This window comes from Parasteatoda tepidariorum, chromosome 1 (assembly GCF_982258835.1).
Source record: "Parasteatoda tepidariorum strain Cologne lab strain chromosome 1, Ptep-v5.0, whole genome shotgun sequence".
In the NCBI taxonomy this organism is placed as follows: Eukaryota; Metazoa; Arthropoda; class Arachnida; order Araneae; family Theridiidae; genus Parasteatoda; species Parasteatoda tepidariorum.
In genome coordinates this window covers 51175335-51201558 of record NC_141755.1, presented here as the reverse complement: position 1 = coordinate 51201558, position 26224 = coordinate 51175335, and the positions used below count along the sequence as shown (strand labels likewise).

Below are 26224 nucleotides of genomic sequence, written 5' to 3'. Positions count from 1 at the left end.
TCATTTATCCAAACTAAAAGCAACCTTTTCATTTTATCATGGGTGGCACTTCTTTGCTTCGCAGATGTGATTTTTGTTACTCCTTCATTGTACTCCTTCATAATTCATCAATTCTCCATAATTCAAGTTTCATTTTGTAATTATCAATACTAAGCATGCTTTAAACATTTCTCCTTTCAGTGATCTTATTTTGTATGCAAAATGATAACAAATGTTTTATATAAATTTTTTTTCAGGCCAAGAAGTGTTTGTTCGAATTCGTTTTGTTCATTAACCGAATATGTGTTCGTTGTCCGAAAGCAAAAAATCTTTCTTGAAAGTGTTCGTTATCCGAATATGTGTTCGTTATCCGAACAGAAAAATCTTTCGTGAAAGTGTTCGTTAACCGATTTGTTCGTTAACCGATCTGTTCGTTAACCGATCACCCACTGTATTAAGACTCTGTCAACTTACTCTTCACACCTGGAGTTGCTGTTTTATTATCTAACCTTAGACATCAAACTCTCAAGGAGGCATAAAAAGTAGTTTTCCAAAATCTAATTACAGCAATTGCAGTCGATTAAACTTACAAAATGCGGCTTTAACTTAATGGAGTTTTTTGAGTTGATGTTTTTGAAGCGTTTAAAAAAACGTCATCCATGAGCTGAAAATGTTTCTATGTCACTGTCGTAGGGAAAATCTCGCCAACTAACTTTTCACACCTGACCACTCAGCTGACGTTTTATTCTCTTACCTAAGACACCAATCATTCTGACGGCTACAAAGCATTGTTAATTATGCTCTTCGTACTGTAATTCTAAGGTTGTTAAACCTACACAATTTTTGCTATGACGAGATGGATTTTTTTACTTCTATGGCTAAGTCTTAAAATATTGAAGCTGAATAGATACGTGAAAAGTTTAACGTAAGCAATTTAATGTATAATTAGAGTATGTATATTTTGAGTACCGTCATGTGGGGCTACTTTGTGCAGGATTTCGCAGTTTTTGAACTTTGGCATGTAAAAAAACTATATTAATTCAAACTTTAGTAAAATTTATCGATATTATATTGATAACTGGACTCAGACGAGTGAATTTAATCAATATTGGCATTATTTGTAAGTAATATTTACAAATAATAAGTCAAAACATACCTTGCACAAAGTAGCCCCCAAGTGGGGCTACTTTGTGCAGCGATAGAAATTCAGTTTAATTATCATGTTTTTAGTAAAATATTGATATAAAATTGTTAAAAAAGTTAATTGTTGACATTTTTAATAACAAAAACATCAAGATATGTAAAGATATTAGTTTGAAAATAATTTTCAGCGTTAAAAAGCCATTTTTTATGAAGAATTTTTTCTTAAAAAGAAAATTTCTTAGAAAGAATTTTTTCGAAATCGGGAATCTTCCTGTTTGAGCGATCAAGGTATCGTTTGGTGATGAGCTTTAGATCAAAAAGTTGCAAAGGTACACCCCATTCGACCAGAAGTGCACAATACTTAAACAGAACTTGCTCTTCAGTGTTTGTCAAAATCACCTGATGATTCAGGGTGGATCTGTTTTTATTTTGCACATTGTACACAGAATTTACATACCAATTATTCAAAATCTAGATTCAACACTACGTAATTATTCAATAAAAAGTAAAATACTTTTTTACAACAAAACAGAAAATATTGTCCCAAAATGCCGATAATAATCATGGTGCGTTTTTTTTTAAAATCGCAAAATGTACACTGATTCCTATAATTATTTCTTAAATCTTGATTTACTTTTCCTCGAAGAAATTTAAATTTTGTGGCCCCCAGCGAAACATTGTTTTTATAAACGCGATTATTTGTTCTGCTTCATAGAGAAATTCGGAACATCCGTTATCGATTTTCACGGAACTCTTTATCGAATGCTTTAGAATTCTAAAATATTGTTCTAATTTCTTCTTTTTCTGTTTAAAATCAGGAGTTCTTTTCGTTGTTGAAAATCAGCAAAGAAATAAATGTCTGAAAAAATTGGTTACTTGTCATTTTTAGTGTTACAAATGACACAAAACATGTTTAAAAAGAAATGTTTTGATGGGAGTAACATCCATCTTTATTTAGAAATACTAAGATTTTTCAATATATTTTGTTTAAATTTAAGTTAATAGTAATTTAAATAAAATTATTGAAGAGGGTCACCTTCTCAAATATTTTTTGACCCTTGAATAAATTAATCGCAGGGTATAAATTAATCTCATAGCCCGGGATTATCAATAAAAAAGTAAAGATGGTTTACGTCCGTTTTTCTTTGTTGTCGGTGCATTCTTATTGGGCAAAAAAAAATAAGAAGGCCCCTTGATAAAAGTTATACTGGTATTGACCTGTAAATTATTAATTTATCCCTTATTTAACGACGTTTGCCGGGATATTTTATTTATCATCCCTTTGCAAAACTTTTTAAAAGTTTTTTTCTATTAATTCATCAATAATAAATCTTTTATTAATAGATTTTGATTTTATTTTAATTTTACGAAAATTTAAAATATTATTACTACGATTTTAATCATTATTAGAATTTAAAGGCATATAACTGAAGTTTTTGTTTCTTTAATCGCATAAATGTTATTTTATATTATCTTATTACACAACTTTTTAGCATTACTATAATTAATTACCGTTGTTTTACAATCGTTGAAAGGTAAATAAGATATATTGACTTTTTAATATGTTATATTTATTTTTATGCATAACTGCATTTAGCCAATGTATGCGGTTAAAATATTGGATAAAAATTAGTTATTTAAAATTCTAAACTAATATAGGTTAGGGTATAGAGCATTGTGCCCCTTAGTTTGGCGGCAAATTTCATTCAATTTTGCAGCAGCGCCATTTCTGGTGACCATTCTTTGCTCACAATTTCACCTTACCGTAATTTTTCTTTACCGTTATACGATTGATTTTTGTTTAGCTTCGTATATATTGGTTCATTTCGCATCACCAAAAATAAGGGGTACACGATTTAAAAATTTAACCCTAAATTGTATTTTTTTTCAACTGTTTTTTAATTATCTCACGAGGGAAACGAGTATTATAGCAAACAAAAATTTAAAAAAAAATAGTTAAGCTAATAATTTGGGGATACAGTTTCCGCTGGATGCCAGCAAAATAACTCACTCCAGGGTAAATTGTAGTATTTGTTTATGCCGCGATTCTGCAGCCAATCAGGTCCGATATACATGCGTGACGTCGCTTATAAGGTATCCAATAAACTCTAGTTCGATAATCAATTATGCAAGATAATGAAGGAAGCCAACTTGCTCTAGATTTAACAAGTCCTGTACAACCAAGTGATTATGAGCAAGCAAGCGATTTCAGCAGTATGCTTCTTCCCAAGTTGCAAGTACCCAATTGTAACCAAATAAATAATTTTTAATTTAAATGCAACAATCTTAATTACCACGAATAAAAAAAATATTGGCAAAAAGCTCTCTATCTTAGTTATAGACATTTTTTGATGAGTTAAGATACTCATTTTACTGTATTTTTTTGTTATAGTTTTTATGCATTTGAAAACAAAAAAATTACATTCATTATTTGATAGATTATAGAATTTTTTATTCAACTTGCATTTTTCATCCGTTACGGCTTTGAAAATGTCATTTTTGAGAACTCAATTCTTCTTAATTTAAAAACTTTTTTTCTCCTTCATTTCAAATAATATACTACAAACGTTCTAAATTATTCCATTGCATCGCCGAACTTGTCAAAAAAGGAGAAAAATTGTGGGAGAGAAAACGTCGTATTTTGCTCGATCAAAGTTTTTTGTGAAGAAATATTCTTGTCACCAAAGGATTAAGGTTCAGATTTAGAAATTGGTGATAAAAGGGTTGTGCTTGCGAAAAGATTTTGATAAAAGTGTGAGAAGTGTTTACATTTCTGCTGTCAGAGCGTTGTGATGTATTTACTTAAAAGATTTTGCAGGATTCAGTTGAGTGCCCCACAAGTCAATATATGTGTAGTCGTGGCATAAAAGAACGGAAACTTAATATTCCAGTTTAAAAAAGTTTGTGAATATTTATGAGATTGGAATTCTTATAATAATTTGGTCAAATATTACTTTATTTTTAATTAAACAGTTGCTTTAAACATTGTTATGACATTTTAAAAACCATTCAGTTCTAAAAAATAGCCAATGTGCATCAATAAATCATAAGGAATTCGATAATTGAAAATAGAGGCACAATTTAAATGAAGCTAAATTTTTTAGAAAAAAATGTGAATTTTTTGAAGTTCATAAGTGATAACCCCGTTATAACAAATAAAATTATATGATATACACAGTGGTGGCCAAAAGTGTGGACACTTTTTGAAAGTTTTATGTTTTTCAACTTTGTGTGCTTGTAGAATATATTAATTTTCACTTAAATACAAACGTTTATATATCAAATTGAAGGTAATTTAATGTAGAATTTAATAATAAATACAGTATTACAATATCTGTATTACAAAAAAAGTTATGCAATTAATAGTAAGATCTATCTTAGATTTGCATTTTTTTAAAGTGATACTTACACAATCAATACTTAGTAGGATAACCCTTAATTTTTAAGACAGCTTCACAGCGTCTTTTCATCGAGTGAACGAGTGTTTGGAGTTCATCTTTCGTAATCACATGGTGCCAAGAATCAACTATAGCTTCACTTAGTTGTCTTTTATTGGATGGACGTTTTTTTCGTACAAGAATTTTCAAACGTCGCCAAAATTTTCAATTGGATTGAGATCAGGGTTGTTTCCTGGCCATGGTAATATATCTATGCCTTTATTTTGAAAGCATGCTTTGCATACTTTTGCTGTGTGGCATGGAGCTGAATCCTGCTGAAAAATAAATGGTTCGTTGTTGGGGAAGAGATCCCTGATGGAAGGTATCAATTTTGGTTTCAGGACAGTTTCGATGTATTTTTCTTCTGCAAAGTTAATATGGTGCTGAGTTTAACCATATTTTGTTTAACTACTTTAGCTTTGTTAGACGTTTAATTTAAACGTAAATATGCTTAAATTTTATTTTTTATTGACGTTACAACACATTTGCAACGTATTAAGGAAGCAAAATTATGGTATCACGCGGAACCAAATTTTTTTAGATAATGTGAAGGCATGAATTTATTCAATTCTTTCAAATATATTTCAACTATTCTGAATTTTAAGCCGATAAATTCCCATCGCGTTTAAATTTGCGTTAGGAATAATAGTTAAATTTTAACTTGACTGAATAGGATTTTAACATTTCCATTTATTTATGTAAATATTGTTTTCTTCTTGATGATCCAGAGAAAATGCATTGTCTGAATAACGTATTATTTTGTCAATCAAAGACAAATTGTTCTTCAGTTTCCATTAATAACCCTTAAATGTAAATAAAAACGCTTTTAGACAACCTGTTCGGGAATTTGAATACACAACACTAGCTCCTAGCAATATATGCAATGATACTATGTAACTAGATGCAAATAATGGCATTGTCTCAAATTTCTTTCTTTTTTATAACTAAATCTTCCTAATCGGTGGATTACAAGACCAAAATTGTTACGCTCTCCGATATCGATGAAAATTGACGACATTAGGAAATTCCATATGGGTGGCTATGCAAAGTCTAGAATCTATTGGAGCATTTTGCTGATGGAATAAAAAAACAAATCTTCACGGACAAGAAAAAATAAATCAATGATGATTATATATGATTTCTTTTCTTTTAGAATAATTTGAATCGTAGGATAAAAATAGGACGGATTTAATCAAGCATTACAAACTGTTTCATTTCTTCCAAAAATGAAAACGAATCTCTCTTTAATTTGTGGTTATTTGAGCTTATTTGATATTCTGTGGAGATAATTTGTTTTTCTGTTTCAAAGCCAAAAATAAATATAATCGACTTATGTTTAAAGATGAGATTTTTGGAATGCGTATTATTTTCCTTTTATATAATATTAAATATAATATCTGCAACTTTAATACTTGTTTTCCTTTAAAATAATCTTCAGTTTTCTTATTAGTCTGAAAGTTTGTTGTTAGAAAACCACCGTTTTTTGAACTTGTCTTTTTCACTGTTTAAAAATTTGGATCACATTGAAATCAATTTTGATTTGCAGCAATCTAATAATACGGTTCCATGCTGAACTTAATAATAAGGTGATATTGCTCAAAATGAATGGAAACATAAATCTTTTTAACACCTTATTACGATTGCAGCGAATTAGCGCATGATTGTTGTTTACGTTAACGATACCATACTTCAATGTTGAACTGAATATAGTGCCACAGTTCAATATGTACAGAAACAATGTTTCAACTTATAGCACGGTATTATTTTCCAAGGCAGAGATATTATAGTTTGAACTGTTTTTTTTCTAAAAATGCTTTAACACATTTCAGTGCAGGTAAAATTCTTGGTAATTTTTAACACCATGAAAACGATGTTGAAAGTTTGTTGTAATAAGTAATTCTCCTCTACCATTAGTTTGGCAAACTTTTTCAATTAGAAAAGAAAAGTCTGAAAAATAAGCAATTAAACTTTTAGGAAGATGTTTTTTTGTTAAATCTAAGTGCACTGAAGGGGAGGGGGGAGAAGTATGGTTAAAACTACCGAAATATGGTAGAATTAACCGAGTTTCTGGCTCTATGGGATAACCAAATAGCTTGCTAGTTTTTACCGAAGAGCTTTGATAGTGATTTTGGTAAAATTAACGATTAAATAGGGTATTACAATATATGATAAAAATTTAGTAACTTTATCATGATACCTTAGAGCATTGCATAAAATTATTTATTCGTTTATTTTCACTTTTCAGTTTCATATTTGTTACTAAATACGCGGAAATAAGAACCATAATTTTGAAAACCAGAATTCTGGGTTAACTGTTACCATATGAACCGAAAAATACCAAATGAATAATTTAATTGAAGTATATTTTGATTTCATTAACAGAATTATAGTGTTTTTTTTTCTTTTTTGTAATTTTTTTTACCTAAAAATGTCATTACTCACAATACGGAAATTTAACCAGAAATTTTATTATGTGTATTTCGATTTCCTTTCTATTTTACTAAAGGCTTTTTTACATTTTTGATCATGTTGAATCCTGTTTTTGTTAAAGTTTATTACAACCTAATAATATCAGGCCAAGTTGAACCTAATAGTAAGGTGCCACAGTTCAAATTTAGCGGAAACATCGTGAAACCTAATACCGTATCACGTTTGCAGAAAATTAGCACGGTATTCAAATAAAAAGAAAAAAAACGAAGAAAAAAAGCATAATAAAATTATGCTTTTTTTTCTTTTTGATCTGTGGCACAGTACAATTATTAAATAAAAGTTAATAAAAACCAAAATATACGATATTATTTTTTTCGTTTAGATGGTAATGGTTTATCGGAAATTCTGGTTCTCAAAATTATAGTTTTTATTGCTATACAGATTTAGCGAAAAGTATGAAACGTCAAAATAAGTTTAACTGAATTAGTTGTATTTTATATCATGCTACCATGATAAAATAACCATGATAAAATATAATATAAAATTATATTTTATTGTTCATTTTACGAAAATCATTATCAAACGCTTCGTTAAAAATTACAGATTGTCCCCATAAAGCCAAAAACAAGGTGAATATTTTCATATTTTTGTAGTTTTGACCATATTTTTTTCTCAGTGTACTTGTACATTTCAATGGAAGGAAAATTTACCAGTATTTCAGTAGTTTCAGCAATATGAAAGTGTTGTTAAAAGTGTGCGTGATAAATAATTCTCATTTTAGTTAAACAGTAATAGTTCCTTTATCGATGAATGTAGCGATAGTGTATTGGCATACCTTTATACTTGTATTAAAGACTTACTAGTGAATGTCTTTAATGAAATTAAATATCAATTTAAGTAGATTAAAAGAGTTTCAATTATGCAATTTTCTTCCAAATTATATGTTTGGAATTTGCTTGAAAAGTAGAAAGTTAGGTAAATCACAAAATTTAAAATTTTCATTTCCTTAACTTGGTTTTGAATTGTTTAATTTAATTTTTGAATTGCTGATTTTAATTGTCATTTATAAATTTTAAAAGTTCTTAGTTTATAATTCAAAAATTATTAAAAAACTGTAAAAATGAATAATTTATGTAAAAAAAAAGATTGACTGAATTAGAACTTAATTATTTATTTGGTTTGTAAATTGTTCAGCAATTTCTGCATGTACACACGCAATATTATGTAATGAAATCATTACTTATAAAATTCTTGATATTTTCTTTTACGCATGATATCTTCATTTTGAATTTATGAAACCCAATTTTGATTTTAAAACCAAGATAATATGTAGCTTATTTTATAGGATTCAAACTGAAGGTTTATTACAGTGGTTATTAATTTAACTATATTTTCCCACGATAGTTTTCGATTCGTATTCAATTTTCAATATTTTTTTTGTTGAATATCACCGCCTCTTGTTAAATCATGCTTAAAATAGTGTAAGCTTGAATAACTCTTATTTAAATTCAAAGCGCAATTACTAGTTACGATGATTGAGTGATTAATCCATCAAAATATCACATATCCGGTATTGATTAAAACCTAGGATAAAGTTACAGAGTTTTTCCGATTTACATAAATTTTTAACAGTATGTTATACCGGTGTAGTTCTAGTTAGTTTGTTGCGTTTTTAGTTTTGAGTTGAAATAAGTAAACTTCGATATTTAAATAAGTTTTTGCACAATTTTGGCATCACTTGTATTAGCATCGAACAAAAAGCTGCAGTTCAGAAATGAACACTCTTTTTTGTCAAAAAATGACCAAAATTTAGATTGATGATAAATTTTGATTGCAGCAGTCAGAAAACATTTGAAGCTCATCAGACGCAAATATATAGTGGAGATTAGAGCTCTCTAGTCAATCAAGAATTATTTGAAATTTTAATTGATGATAAGTCTCTTGCAGCGATAACTTCTGTTTTTCATTTTATATTTTTATAAACCGTTGTTGAACAGCTGACCCAATTTTTCGGATTTACGACTGCTAAAGTTCAACTCCCTAGTCTTGTAATTTTGAACCCAATCCAGAAGACAAGGGAACTACTGGATCAAGTATTGTGGGGGGATTTGCTTTCGTGGAGGACTTTTTGATGGAACTAACCCTCATTTGCGTTACACGGAAAGGAAGACCACGAGAACGTCCCACGGTAAGCCTGACGGCAAAGGGACTCTAACCCAAGATTCGTCTACCACTGGCGTTATTTCACGTCAGCCCTGCGTTCGGTGCAAGCCAGATGCGGATTCGTATCGACCAGCCTTCGCTGGGATTCGAACCCGGTTCCCCTCATTGGAAGGCGAACGTCGATAACTTCTGTTTGTAGAGGCCAGGAAAAAAAAAGTGATACTGAACTGATACTCAGGTTTTTACTGTTTGTCTAAGATAGGTACTCTGCCAGACATTCGTTTGGAGCGGCGGCGGTGACTATGGTAACGAGGTATGATTATTTTAAGTAGGGGTGCGGGGTCCCTCTTTAGGACTGGTTTCGGCGAGAGAAAAGGAGACCTCTTCATCGAAGCTACCCTCCCTAAAATGCCCTCTTCTTGTTTCCATAGCACCAGACTGCCGCAGACTTAGTGACGGCCAGAGTACCTATCTTAGACAAACAGTAGCTTATCAAAAAATGCACTAGATAGTAAAAAATTCCGGTTAAAAGTACTGGCACTCAGAATCCCAGTACTTTTTCCCCCAAAATCAGTTTTATAGGAGCATGTTACGGAACAAAAAATTATATATACCATACTTTTTACAGTAATATTCACCGTAAAACCACTGTATCACTACAATTAAATAAATATTACTGTAAAATCTACCGTATAATATTTTACGGTAAAAATGAATTACGGTATAATGTACCGCACCCAGAGTGCCGGTACATTATACCGTAATTTGATCCGGTATTTTTAGTGCGATTAGATTTTTCGTTTGATGATAAATTCTATTTTGTTATAAAGTAATAATAAATTTAGTTAGTAGTATTGTCAACAGCTCAAGTACAGATTTAAGTGCTCCGACTGTACAAAAAGTAGTCAAAACTTCGATTGCAAGATTCCACCTTCACAAAGTCAGATGATAAAAACGCAGTATGTTTTTATAGAAAACATTTATTATTATTTTTCATATATGAAGGCAGTCATCTATCACTCTTAACTTTTACGTGTTCGTTCCCTATAACTTATAAAAGTAAAAACACCAAACAATTTCCATGTTAAAAATTAAAAAAATAAATAAATACCAGCTATGTTTATTTACTTCCCTTTAAATAATCTTTTGTTCTGATAATTCTGCACGCAACTCTCTGCACATCTGCCACTATTAAGTCCTTGTTGTGTCAGCTTTAAAATCATGTCAAAGTCAAATAGATATTTAACGGATTTCTGAGTTCTTTCCACAATTTCCATCATTGTTTAAGGACATGAATAATTATTCAGAGAAGATGGATTAGGGATGGGAAAGGCCGTTCAGTTCGTATTAGTAAACATTCTCGACTGAGTGTTACGTGTTATATGCATAGAATCACGAAGAAATATTTCAGTTATTTTACGAACCCATAGATTTATATTTTAATGATGGACAAATATTTTATCTGACTGTGACAGATCATATGTTTATTTAACCTTGACCTTTATTTAAGCTCCAGTTAAAGTTATGTTGTATTTATTTCAGTCTGATATTCTAACCTTGATATAAATTTTGTAAGTCTTGCTTTTTAATTTAAATTATTGGGGTGCATTTTAATATATAAAATGCAAGTTTACATTAGTTTACCTAGTAAAGGCATTAATTTGTTAGTTTTCTCCAGATGGTTAGAACTTTCATTCTAAAACTATGATAAAATAACCGGCGTCATTCGGTCCATGCAATTAACCGTAAAATTTACGGTAACGAAAATTTTTACCTTCACGGTTTTGAAATCATTTACAGCTAATATGGTTAAAAAAAACTATGTTTCGGATAGTTTAGCAGCTTTATGGTGATGCTATTTATCTGTGAATGACAGTATCGTATTCTAATAGGCCATGGTCACAAATTGGGAAGAGCAGGACCTTGTAAACTCTTTATGTGACTAAGGATATGGAGGAAATATTGTGGTGTCAACGTTGAGACTCGAAACTTCATTCTCTCGTCAGCCATTGCGGCTGATTCAGACAGATTAGCCATTTCGGCTATAATATGTACGCACTTGCAAGGAACTAAGTTGCTTCATATAGTGGGCTTAGTTGATGCGATAAAATTCTGGTTATTTAACCGTTTTGGGTAAAAACAGTTAATAAACGATCTTTGATTACCATCTTATTTAGGGTTATTTGACTGTTTTGTTTGAATATGGTAAAATAACAATTAAATAAATTGTTCCTTAACAATTGTTTCTGAGAAATTTCTAACAGTATAAAACACCGAGGTGTATCTGTGAGTTTGTAGCAGTGACGCTTTAAAATATTTGCAAGCGTTTATTAAATTTAAAACGTAACTTGCGTTTGTTTGCATTAAGTATTAACAACACGGGAGTTAAAGAAAGAAAAGTTTACTAGTTTATAGCTTTACCCCTGCCTTGTGGTGTTAAACTTTCATGCGTTAAGTTGCTTTTAAACATCACAATTATGATCGATTTCTGTAAATTCCGTCATTAGTTTAAAAGGAATGCTTCTGTTTTTGACCAAAACACAAAAACGCTGCTATTTTGTTAACTACAACTTTCAGTGTGATTTTTATATTAATTTCTCTAAAAAACGCATTCTTCCTTTTATGAAATTATCGTAAATTAAATATTAAAAAATAGTTCTTAAAGGAGAAAAAAAAATTTTCATCTTAAAACTCAGCAATATAATATCATTATACTTATAATTATCAAGAAATATTTTTTTCTGTTTCAATTTGTGTTTTTAGATACCTAAATAGTTATTCATAAAAGATAATTTGAAAAAAAAAAATAGTTATCGTTCATGTTACCATATTATCCTTCCTTATTTAATGTTGAGCGTCGCGGTTAGCTCATCAACTGCTATTACGTATTTTATTCAATCCAAAGATTTTAGGGCCTGATATTTAATAAAATAGAATTTTACATAAGACAATTTACCTACCTTAATATGTTTCGTTCAGCTAGGCTGTTAAAGAATTTACAAAAAACAAAACTTGTACAAAACGTTACTTTTTTCAGAAAATGACTTGTTAAGAGTAATTATTTTTTTAAAAATTAAGAAGCTTATTTAAATATTATTATTTTTGAACATGTTTTTGAAACAATTCCCGTATAAAGACGCCATAAACTTAGAGCAAAAACAAATAAAATTGCTTTTTAATTTTATTAAAAAAATGTAGGCTTAAATTATTATACTATTAGACTTCAAATATTTTATGTATTAAAACTTTTATTGAGATTTAACTCAAGTAGAAAACAATTTGTTTAAATTAATTTTCTTGTATTCAATTTAAGAAAAAATATATGATTTTTTTACTACATATTTTATGTGTCTAAAAATAAGAATTTACCTCTGAAGAAATTAAATATGATTGTTTTTCCCCCAAAGTTTCAAGGGATAATTTCGAAGTTATATATCCATGTTTTATAATCAGTATTTAATAAAGACACAATCAATAGTTTAGAGACTTATTTATATTGTTCATTAGGTAAAATTATTGACTTCTATGCAGTTTTTTGTGTTTCTAACATTATCTTTATCAGCATTTAACCTGAATCACTAAAACTTTAAAAAATTTCTCTTATTTACACCAATATTTTTGTTAACTGAAAAATAGTTTCTAATAATTTACTTTTAATAAATAAAACAATCTATAAAATCCGTTCCTACAATTAGCATTTAGAAAGTTAAGAACTTACACACTAATAAAAATCCCTTCATGAGATGCAGCTATAATACAGTCTCTAATTAAAGTTTAAAATTTTAAACACGGGGTAGTTATGATATTTCGTAAATGAAATGGTACTTTTTTCATTCAACTATGCATTTTCTTACCCTAATAACTTTAAATCTCAATTTAAATCGTCTGCCTTTTTAAAAAATCATTTAAACTCTTTAATCGTAAGTAGACTTTTGCTCATTATAGCATCATGAATGCAGTCTTGCGGAACTTAGGGGCCACTTGCTGTCAGCGCCACCTTTTGGTGTCCGCTATAGTTAAGCGGGATTTACAATCTCAATCTCACGTTTGTTATCTGGTTCAGTAAAGAGGAAAAGCATAAACGCGTTTATAACTTGGGAGTACGGACCTTTTGGTCAGCTGTGATTTAAAGTTGGTCAGTTTTCTCTTATTGAAGTGATTTCTCTTATCAGCGTTTTGGATTTATATTACATCATTGTTTGGATTTTTTATTCATAAAAAGAGGGTATGTAGCTAAAGATTTATATATTTTTTAAAATATATTTGGAATAAGACTGTATTAATTGTTTTTATTAATTTTAATAAAATGAATATAATTGTGACTATACTAATAAAGAATTATAATTATACTAATAAAGAATTATACTAATAAAGAATTATACTAATAAAGAATTATAATTTAACAAATTTTTTAAGTTATAAAATTTTCATTCATAAATTATATCTTTTTTTAATAAATTAAATTAATTTTTATTAAAGGAAATTTTGAAGTTTTTAATTATGGTTTTGTTATTAGATTTATTAGAATTGTTAGTTATTAGATTTATTTATTTATTTGAAAATAAATTTAAATGACAACAAACCATTATGAATGATTCGGAGTACAATAAAATTGAATTGTAACTTATAAAAAAGCGCACAGTAAATAAAATAAATTTTTTTTCTTAAAATGTCTTTGAATATTTTTAAAAAATAAAAGGAACGAAACTTTTTGTATTATTATTATTAATTAGGACATAAAAGAAAAGGTTAAAAATAAATTGTAGTAAAAAGCTGTATCGAATAAAAATTATGTAGTACGAGCAAGGGAGAGAAATTAAATATAAAATATTTTTTAAATCAAGTAAGTGCACTAATTTACATGATTTTATTTCAGATTTCTATTTAAATATTGTCACAATGAAAATGGAAATAATTTAAAAGCATTAAATTTAGAAAATTTAAGAAGCATTAATTTATTTGTAAGCAATTAAAAAAAAACATTAATTTATTTGGATAGAATTTTTAAAAAAATCAAATATTTAACCAAAAACTAATTCATTTAAAATTTGTTTTTAAGATTATATTTTAAAGAAAGCATTCTAAAACGAATTTCAGATTATTAAATCTTTTGTATCTCTATTTTACCTACTACATCTTTTAATTTTGAAGTTTAAAATTATTCATAATAATTAAAAATTTCAAAAGAATATTACTACTGACAACTATTAGTTCCTGACTACTTTCAAAATATTGTTAAATGTTTGACATAGGATATAAAATAATTGTAAGTAATTTCATTTGTAACATATAATTAACACCATAAAGTCAAAATTCAGTTACAATAAAAAGAAATTGTCATCACGTTTATACCTACAAATGTGGATATATTTTTTATATATTTAAAATACTGATATCAAAAGCAAAAGTGAACGGACCGTTGTTTGCGATTGTATATAGATATTTACAATCCCTTACAAACATTAACCTTTGAGTGAATTGCTAACTTATTATTAATTTGGTCTTTTTGTAAGTTATGTTTTACCCTTTCAAATATAGCGTTTTACCATCTCTTATACACGAACATTCTTTTATATACTCCGCGAATATGATAAATTAGTAAAACCTAATTCATTAATGCGAAATGTATCTTTTTGGGGACTGTTTCGCAATTTTTAAAAGAAAAAAGTTTAATTTTCTATTAGTTAACTAATGTGTATTCAGTAAATGTTTCAGTTGTATAATGTAAGACAATCTTATAACTTTCAAATTTAGTAGTATTGCGATCTAAAATTTCACACATTTTTCGAGGAAAAGAATTTTCCTATAAAAATTAGTTATTTTCTGGTGCGTTCATGACATAATATTAATTTAAAAAATATCAGTGAAAAAAGAAACTTTGACATTAGGATATTTATGGTTAATATGCAAACCTTCATCTGTAGCTTCATAAGAATAATTTTCCTTTTGAGCTATCTTACTGAAACATGCTTACTATCAATGTAGTTACCAATATAAGTTTACCAATGTTAAACTTACTACCAACATAAGATAGCAAAAACTCGCTAAAGGTAGAGAGACAATATAGGCATCAGTTAATGGATCTAACCAGAAAACACAATGTAGTCCACATTTTAACTCCGATGTTCAAATATTTTAAAGCGCATTATGACCAGTGGTCGGAAAAACTACATTATTTTTGTAGTTAAATACAACTACTTTAGTACGAATGGAGTTAAATACAGCTACTACTATTTTTTAAATGTCCTGATTACAAACTACTTTTTAAAGGTAGTCACTACACTTAGGAGACGAACTTTTTTTATGAATTTGTTCTTTTAACCTTTACTTTTTAGGTCTAATAAGGCGAATAATCAGTTTAAGAAATGCTAGGAAGTAATCGAATTATTGAAATTACGTAAATGTTTAATGCTCTTGTATTGACTCAAAGAAATAAAGTACATCGAAATGACCAAAGAAAATAATTCCATTGAAATAACATCTATTTTCCATGAGTGTACATTTACATTTGAAGAAGTGATTAATAGCTAATATTCGTAATGGATAGTTTAATTAATAGAAATACGTAATTCGTTTTACTGTTCAGCCACAGAAGCATTCTGATTACGTGTATTGACAGATCTGCGAAGAATTGTACCTGTGAGATTCGAAAAATTAGTTGCGTTTAAATCTTGTTTCTCTACTAAACTAACGTTAAAAGTAGTTGCCAGGAATTTTTTTTTTCAAAAAAAAAAAAAAAAAAAGTAGCACGCTATGCTATAAACTACGAAAAAAAGTAGCAACTACAGTAGTTTCGTTACTTGTAGCGGGCTACTTCTGACTACTGACTACCGATATTTCCTTCGTTTATTGTTTTATTTAATAACTTTTACATTACTTAATGCCATCATTTTCTTCAATCAGTCAAAAACATAGCATTAAAACAGCAAAGTACTAAGTATCCTTTGTGATAATATAAGATTTCAAGCATAAATAAAAAATACAACGATTTAAAGAAAAAGAATGAGGGAACAAGTTGGGGAGTTTTAGTGCTAGCTGTGAGCATCTTTCACTAGCGCAAAACGAAATAAAAATGAAGGGAATTTATATGCCAACATAAATATTAAAGCTAAATATGCAGAAAAATAAATGTAGATAAAGTATTGGAAGAATAGCAGTGTAAAATTCCCCTCGAAATAACAGGTGTCAAAAGCAGAAAAAAAAATTATTGAATAAAATTCGATGGAAATTTAATGCTATCCAATTTTTGGCTAACAAATCCATCGAGTTTGTTCCATGGCTTTTTTCTTTTCAAATTGCTTAAGTTTTTATATGGGTACGTAATAGACCTGAAAATAACATTTCGCCATGGCGAGTCAACAAAAAAGGTGACTATTTAAGCTAAATAAACAACCGTTTACTTTTTCTCACCTTTTGTTTTTGTTTTTTGAAAATCGTTTAATGATTAAAGTACTTTAATGCAGAAAAGTACTTTAATGCAGAAAAGTTCTTGAAAACAGAATTTTCATTAAAATGTCCAATGTCTCCATTCGAAATTTTGATTTTTCAGAATCCATCAATTTTTAATGAAAAGATTTATGTTAAAGAACAATTCTTTCACAATTCACACATTTCAAAGTTGTTATAATTACATTAAATTATTTTTCCTCCCCAAATATTTTTAAGTAAAGTTCTTTAAGTCAGTATGTTTAATTAAATTCTATTTCATATTTATATTAATTTTATTCTTAAATTAACTTTTTATAGCCGTATCTATATTATCTTTTTATAGCTCTATTATTTATAATAATCTATTCATTCAGCTTCAATTAACTCAAAAATAGATAAAATAAAACTGTTGTAAACGTCCACACTTATTACACATGCTGTAATTTATTATGACAAAATAAACACATAAAATAGAAGTTTGAAAACACGGTGAATAATTCAAAAGGAAGTCGTATAACAGCACATAAAACGAGTAAAACATGCATGCAAATTAAGTTTGATCTTAATTGCTTCCGAAATCAATAAATTATTTCATGATTACCTTGATTAATTTTCTATTCATTATTATTTATCGATTTTCGACACCTCCAAGCTATCATCTTCTTTTCGTTATTAACATGTCAACACTGAAACGTTCTTTTCCATCTTCCGGGCTTTAAGAAGCTACTGTAATAATAATAAACGTTATTTTCTATGAACTTCTTCTCCACGCTATTCAAAAGTTACCTGTTCACTGGTGTTTTCACGCATAATTGATCGAGACAGATTAACAAAGCGTTTTAACGAATTAAACTTGCTTTATAAATAGACCATTTCGAAAGGTCTAAGTTAATAATCGTCTGCAGACGTGGTTTTTATGTTATTAATCCCTAATTTTTTGTTAGTTCGTTTCAAACATTTTGGGTGGTAGTACTGAACGTGGAATGATAAATTTAGCTTACATATTTCTTAAGTTTTTATTATAAATGATGATCTTACACTGAGAAAAAAAGTATGTTTTGAGCTACCAGAATATGATAAAATTTACCGTGTTTCTGGCTCTATGGTAATACCAGAAAGCTCGGTAAATTTTTCCTAAGTACTTTGGTTATGATTTTGGTAAATTAGCAATGAAATATGGTTTTATGATTGGTAAAATTTCGTCATTGTAGTAAAAATTGGTAATGTTAGCCTGATACCTTAAAACATAGCATAGAAACCGTTTATCCGGTTAAATTTAATTCTCAGTTTTGTACATTTTTTACAAAACATGTGGTAACAAGAACTGTATTTTAGAAAACAAAAATTTCTGGAAAACCGTTACCATGAGAACAAAAAGATTACTAATGAATGATTTAAATACCGTACATATAGGTTTTATTAAGCAGAATCGTATTTTTTTTTTTACCAGAAATGTCGTTATTATAATGCACCGTAATTTTACAGAAAATTTTTTCTCCCTGCAATTTAAATTTGAAGATTTCGTATCCTGTAAAAGTAACTGTACAAGCTAAATGCATTGTATAATTACATTTTATAGTATTTTAAAGACTTATTTTGACTATTATTAAAATACAGTATTTTTTTTACTTAAAAATATTTAAGAATGTTTTGATAATTTATAATCAATTTAATATATTATTATGAGTTTATTATTATTATTCACTTTTTTATTGTGAGATGTGTAAACATATTTGCTACAATGCTCTGATATTATTGTCATTTTCATTTTATTTAATAACTTGTAATTAAGAGATTAATGTTTGGTTAATTCTTATTGCAATGAAAAGTTGAATGTGTTTGGTATTTTCTTCTGCTCAATAACCTCGAATTTTTCCTGATTTATGATTTAACTAATTAATGGAAAACTTAAATTTGAGGATTTCAGTTTAAATAAATTTAGGAGATTAGTTGGGTTAAAAACACAATATTATGAAAAATAAGGGCTAATTCTGTAGATACTCCAATACATAACTCCATTACATTTTTTTTATTAAATTTTACTGCATTATATTACATATTTATTTTTGCCAACTACTTTGTTTCGTAATATAAGGTCCCTAAAAATTTGAAATACATGCTTTTAATAATTTTTCGCCTGATATTCGGATTTTTAACTTAGATTTAGGGACAAAAATACTGAAAAATGTGTGTCTTCTATAGTTTTGCTTAATCAAAGGAGAAATTAACAGGCCAGAAAAATGTTTTTAAAAGTTATAAAAAATATGCACCAAAAATTATTTTCATAAAAAAATAGTCTAATTAAGTGTTAATTAAGATTAATTTATTAAATTTAATTAGTTAAAATTAAATTTTTTTAAATTATTTTCATTTCAAATGAAATATTTTCGAATCCTAAATTATAAGTGTTTCTATAGCATGATAAAAATTATGCTTGATAAAATGACTAACTTCAAAATTTGAAATTATTGTGTTAAATAGTTCCCAGTAAATAATAATATGAAAAGCAAAATTATTACTTTTTATAAATATAATGTTTTTAAATTTACTCTACCAGTTATCTTAACGATTCATTTCAAATTTTAATTCTTTGAGATAGATGTTAGTTAATAAATCAAACTTTTTCGATTACATTTATGAAAATAATTCAAAAGCAAACTATTAAATTATTTTACAGCTGAAATTACATTAGGGTAAACAAGTTTGACTAATTTAAATGAACAACTGGGACATTTAAAAATGTCACAGTTTCAAATTGTAAAAGTAACATAAAATGACTCTGATTACGGGCTAAATTATTATAGCCAATTTTTCCCTGATTGCATTAACCCCTTCTGCATTAGTTTGCAATCCCAAACTCTTTGAAATAGAAGTGCATGCTTTTTTCTGGAAAGAATATGCGTCTTTTTACGGATTTCGAAACTCAAACAATAGCTAGCTCTAATTAATTAGTATAATTAGTCATTGCTCTTCAAACTATTATGAAATTCTATCGCTAAGCCACAAGTTGTTAAAGGTGTAAAACTTTAATTCTGCTTATTTGGAGTTGGCTGAAGAGTTCGATATTTTAGAGTTGACAGAAAAAAATTCGATTCCTTTGTAATTGTATTAATTTTGTGAACTTATAAGCTATATTTTTTAAAACATTTCATATAATGTATGCTTAAAATCGCATTTGTAACTGAAATTTAAAAGTAAGCAAATTAATTAAAAGTTAGAGACCTATTTATTTTATGTAATTTAAAGAATTTATTATTCCCATGAAATTATAATATATTTGCTTTCAAACTTAGAAAATAAGATGTTTTATATGCATGTATAGTTAATTATAAAAAAAATTTAGCTTTCTCCGTATTAGAAATGAAAATGTTTGTTTCAGGTCCTATGTTCCCTCTAATTTTAGATAAAGAAAATGTCACTTTATATTATTTCTATTTATTATGTTGAGCCAAAACTTCAGGTTATGTGACAAATAAATTAACCATCATTAAGGTTTTGCTTATAGTTCTATTTTCCATGCTAAGACTTTCTTAAAACCTTTTTCACTTTTACTGTAAATTAAATAAATCATTTCTCAACCTGCCATCAAAAAGTCTTAAAAAAGTAGGGTCAAATGCAAAATTTACCGAACTTCTGGCTCTATGAGAAACACCAAAAAGTTCGGTAATTTTTACCGAACCACTTTGGTAACGATTTTAGTAAAACTAACAATCAAATGTTTGTTTAATTATATTTGATACAGCTTGGTAAATTTTAGTAATTAGAGCATGGTATAAAAACATTTTGTTTGGTTAAAGTTACTTTTCAGTTACTTATTTTTTACTAAATGTGTGATAATAATAACCATAATTTTAAAAACTGGAATTTCTAGTAAACTATATGAGGAGAAAAATTACCAAATGAATGGTTTTCATTACTCGAATTATGTTTTCTTTTTTTTTTCTTTAACCAGAAATGTCTTTAGAATTCAGTGCGATAATTTTACACGAATATTTGTCTCCGGATGCCATTAATCAATATTAATGATTTAACATAAATCGAACATCATTTAGGGAATGTAAATACCTTAATTTCTTTTCAGTTAGAAATTTAATTACACTTGTTTGTTTTTGTTTATTATGTGTTTTAGTTTGAATAATGGTTGATTTTTTTTATAATTTTTTTAACTTTAAATTGAAATCCTCTGCTTTAATTTTTTGAATTTTTAATATTTTTTATGAATGAAAAATAAATGATTGCTTAAATATATCTAAAGCACACATTCATTTTCTTACCTCTTCCGTCAAAACCTGTCGCAAAATTACAATTTAAACTACAACTACGACTTATATATTGCGATCTTTACCAATTTAAACTAAACGGATTTGACTCGAGAAAGTAAAGTATTTGTCATTTTAACCCTAAGGCACATTTTGGATTAGCGGAATAAAGCCTACTTTACTATTGATGTAATTTACCGGATTTAGGGAAGTTTGATTCCTTTAAGTTATCGTTTGTTTATTTTTAAACTAGTTTGTAATATAATGATTTACATCTTAAAATAAATGCTTGTGTGTCACTGATTCTACTACCAATAGATAGTGAACTTAATCGTTATGCCTTATAATTTAAGTTGACTCACAAAGATGAAACTTAGTAAAATTGTGTCTCTTTTCTACGCAATTGCATAAATTAGTTACAAATATGCATAGTACACTACAAATATGCAAATATGCAAGATGTTACGTTTTTAAATGCGCATTCGATATTGATTCACTTATCACCATTCTCCTGTATTTTTGTATTCCTGTAAGTTTCTTGATGGAAATATTTTCTTCGTAGAAAAGTTTATGTAGTTTTTAGGATTTCATAAATTTTTTAAACATTGTGTTATTATAATTCAAATTAAAAATATTTTGAAGCAGTTTTTTAAAAAAATATGTAAAAAAAAAAGAAATAGGCAGTTTTTTAAGAATTTAAATTTTTGAACCCGTGGACGCAAATTCTCAAAAAATATGTCCTTTCTCATTGAAAGTTTACTTTTCTCATTTAAATTTTAGTCTCTTCTTTTAGACTGTAGATATTAACCGGAAGATATTCATTATTCATTTACTCGAAAACCTATCGATTAAATTAAAGGAAAAAAAAAATTTTGTTTTAATTCTATTGCTCAATCTTTCAAACCTTCGCATATTTTATCTCATCCATAAAAAAATCATAAAAAAATCGGTTCTTTTTTCTTTTTTTTGCGACAATGTTTATTTTTAGTGAGTTTCCAAAATCAATTCTCAGCACTAGATAAAAACCTATTAAATATAGTTTAAAAAGTTTAAGTGCTTTTTTCCATACTCAAATTTGAAATAAAATCAATTAGTTAAATTTTTTTTTAAGTTTATTAAAATAAGTATTTTTTAATGTAATTAATTGTGTTTCATTTAATAAGTGCCCTTTTTTATGGTTTCAAAACCAAATAAAACGCTTTAATCTACCTCTGCGTTTGCTACATTGAAAAGATTGGAAGCATCAAATGAAAGAAATTTTATCAGAATGCATTTTAAATCTTTGAATGTGAAAACAATTCTAAAATCCATTGCTTCAGGAATGCTATTGAAAAACTACCCAATCTCATATACACGTCTGTACATAAACCTTATCTTGCATTTATATTTTATTTTGTGAAATGTAACAAAAAAAATAGTAATGAATATAAAACTACTATAATTAACGTTGATTATTACTTGTAACACAAATCAATATCAATATATTATTGTTAGAATTGGTTTTCTGATTGTCATAGGAGGTACTTAAGTAATAAATAAAAAGGTAAAATATCGTATGTGTTTTGTCTCTAAAAATAATAAATGGGGCAAAAATTCGTATATTGATGTTTCTAAAATATGCGATAATATCAATTAAAATGAATTAGAGATATTTTAAAAATTTTGCTACTCATTTTTAAAACCTCTCTCCTCTTTTATTAAAAGATGATAGAACCACCTTTTAAATTGTTTAGCGTTTGCAATCATTTACTCGAATAATTCTCTTTTAAGGCAGATTAAAGGTCACTTATCAGTTTGACTTTTTTCTCGAATTATGATAGTAAATGTTACGAAATTTGCTTGTTAATGTTTAACGTATTTCTTAATTAGAAATTTGAATGCACCGTTTTCATGTGATTTGATTTCAGTATAAAAGTTAGCTTTTTGAATTCCTACAGTTTTATATCTAAAGTATCTCTACATTTTCTATTGTAATATATATATATATATATGTTTTCAAATAATTATTTTAATAAATTTTATGAAGAAAATATAATTTTTAATAATAATTTTTATGAAGAAAAATTAAACAATAAATATCCAGTTTTTTAAAGAATAAAAATAAATGTCAATGTGGGATTATTTGTATAATTATAATGCCTTTTTTTTTAACAAGTTCCAAAATATTAACAACCTTTATTTAGAAAATTTTATTTTTTCATGGACAGATATTTTACTCCTTTTTGCATTTATCTTGTTTTTCATTAAAGAATCCCTTTATTTCCGAAAAAATTAAGCAATTTAATATTTTTAATTGTTTTTACGACAACAAAAAAATAGCATGTTATTGTTTTGTTGTCCTTCTGGAACAATCCAAATGGATTCTGAATGGTTCTCAAAACTGTTATTGATTGCTTCCTAATCACTCAGCATTACCAAATGCTTACAAAACTTAATGAATCAAAATCTTTTGTTTCCGATGCTATTTATGAATACACCTACTCTTTTGAACTCAATTTTGCATTCCCAAAGCATGTACTACTTCCGAAAAAAAAATCACACTCAAAACCGCAGAAGTGTCTCTGCAAAAGAACTAATCCGCCGTTTCTCATCAAGCAAAAATGATTATATCTTTTCTCGCGATGTGGGAAAACGAGATATTTTTGTAACTCCAGAATCGTAAAGAAAAGAGATTCATAGTTTCAAAATAATGAGTTTGTTTTATAAGCATTTAACCTCGCCATTATTCCGTAACGTTTCCCATTTTTATTCCATTAAGATCCGCCCATATGCAAGCGTCTTATCCTCCCCCGGGCAAAATGAAACCGTATCCGACTCTCTGCTTCAAAACCACCGACTATTGAAATAATGGAAGATGTTGAGTTTTTGATTCTGGTAGTTCTTCAACCAAAGGAAGAGAGGGGGAAAAAAAAAAAAAAAAGAATCTGTGTCATTTTTCTATGGCTGTCATAAAATGTTTGATGAGGTCTCGCTCCAAGTACGATCCTGACACTTAGATGTCGCAAAAAAAAAGGTCGCCAAATACTTTATTTTTCCAATCTGTGTTCGCATTATTTCAATTCAAATTTTTAATCGCATAAGACACAACTGAGGTTTCTTTGTATTAGATTTTTGAGTTTAAATGGTTTAGTTTTTATCAATGAGAGAGTAACAGATGGTATTTTTAGCTGATTTTGTTGTGGCACAGATTGGATTCATCTTTTGGAAGTATTGTGCCGGTTATAGACGGATATGAAATTAAAATTTTTGCAAAAACAACAGGTAATGCTAATAATTTCCGTACTGAACAAAGTGGAATTTTTGATCTGGTTGATTATTTTGAAGACTCGTGTTATTTTGTGGCATCTGAAATTAAAACTTTGTGAACATCGCTCTAAGGAAACGAATCGTACTGGTAAGGTTTTTCTTTTTATAAATAATTACGCTTATATGCCATAATCCAAGACAAAATTTTTTAGGTTGAATTGTTTTTTCTGTTGTATAGTTGAGGCATTTGAACAACAAATAATCCTTAAATATTTGCTTATTTTTATATGCATATTTACCTAGATTTTAACCAAATAAGTTATTTTATTTTACAATAAAACTGCTAATTACCCAAGTCAAAAAATTCGAAATCTGGAGGTATTTAAATCATAAATCAATTTGAAAACAAAAAGCAGCAGCAAGCTCGTTGATAAAATTATCTTTAAACAAATGAAAGAATATGATTTGACTTATAAGACCAACATTTTGTAGTATCAATCCAAAATTTATATTAGAAATTAAAAAATTCTCTTCTAATAATTCTAAAAATTTTCTCTTAATAAATATTTTCCAAATAAAATTTTCATTTTTAGTTAATAAATTCTTAATAATTTTTTTAGTTGTTTTTAGTTTATAATAATTAGTAGTATTTCTTTGAGTTGCATATTCAGAACTGCCAATGAACATAATTTTTAAAGTTGGGGATCCGCGGGATGAAGGTTGATTATTTACTGTTCCACAAGTGAAAAAAATTGGGAACCGCTGCTCTAAGGTATTATGATAAAATTACCAAATTTAATCCTATTTACCAAATTTTATGTATATTACAATTTTTACCACGTTTGGCAAATTTTAATCACCAGATATAAAACATTATTTTATTGTTAATTTTCACCAAAGCCATTAAGTTTCGGAAAAAATTTGAGGAAAAAAAACAATTATACAATTCTAAAAAATACAGAAATAAAAAAATATATTTCTGGTTAATAAAACCCATATGCGGTATTTAAATCATTCATTTAGCAATTTTTTCGTTCGCATGGTAACGGTTTACCAGAAATTCGTTGTTTTCAAAAATAATAAAAAATGTACAAAATTGAAGAGCAAATTTAACCGAATAAATGATTTTTATGCATGCTCTAAAGTATCATGATAAAATTACCAATTTTTACCACAGTTACAAAATTTTATCACATATTATAAAACCACATTTTATTGCTAATTTTACCAAAATCATAACCAGAGTACTTAAATAAAAATTACGGAGCTTTTTGGTGTTCCTGTAGAGCCAGAAACAAGGTAAATTTTACCATATTCTGGTAGTTTCGACCATACTTTTCTTTATCTGTGCAGTAATTTTTTGTCAGATAACTTTATTCGCCTCTTGTTTGTTACATTCTTATAGAAGAAAATTGGTACACATTGAAAAGAAAGTGTTGCCTTTTAATTTTGTTCTGATGAATGAATAAGAAAGAGCCAGTTGTGGGTGCGGTGGCTACTAAAGAAGGGGACTATAGGAGCCGCTTCTTATCTTCTAACTATGGTCCAGTGCGTCTCCAAGGCTAAGGATGCTTTTTGTGCAAAATCATCTCTGCCATACTCTGATTCTCTATCTAATCTTTGATCTTATTATGATTTTGAAACTGAAAAGAAAATTTTCTTTTATTGTTAATAGCGATTTTTCTATTCAGCATCCAGAATATGAATGTGGTTGTAATTCTAAGCACTCGTAACAATTAGGTTTCACTTATCGCCGATCTTAAGTTGAACATGATCTGGTTAAGAAAAAATATGATGTAAAGATTGAAGACCAGGGCAACAGATTGTTCTTAATTGTGACTCAAATAGTTAAAAGTAAAAACTACAGTGTGGCCGAGAAATTTTTTCAGACATAAAATGTAGGATTTTGCTGGTATCTGGTTAGTCCGGAAAAACAACTATTGTGACTTTTTCAGGAATTTGGCCAAAACAACAATCTTGTAAACTCAAAATTGTTCAAGACATTATTTGGGTGCTAGAATCCTTTTTTTTTCACCTGGTAGAGTTATCATGGTTTTTGGTGTTCTTGCTTTGGTAAAAATTCCATGGATCATGTAAGTGAACATACATATAGTGTTGCTGTATAATTTTGGGAATTTT

At 27.9% G+C, this 26224-nt stretch overlaps 1 protein-coding gene across 6 annotated transcripts in view; it reads left to right on the top strand.

The window, feature by feature from the left end:
- The window catches only part of f (espin protein forked), a 274759-nt gene that overhangs the window by 135942 nt on the left and 112593 nt on the right, over positions 1-26224 (top strand). The window contains exon 1 of one of the 6 annotated variants that reach the window (XM_016058957.4): positions 13220-13377. The exons of the other annotated variants lie outside the window; for them this stretch is intronic. The gene's annotated coding sequence lies outside the window, so the exon portion shown is untranslated. Of the gene's footprint in view, positions 1-13219; positions 13378-26224 lie in introns of those variants that run through there. 6 annotated transcript variants of the gene reach the window in all.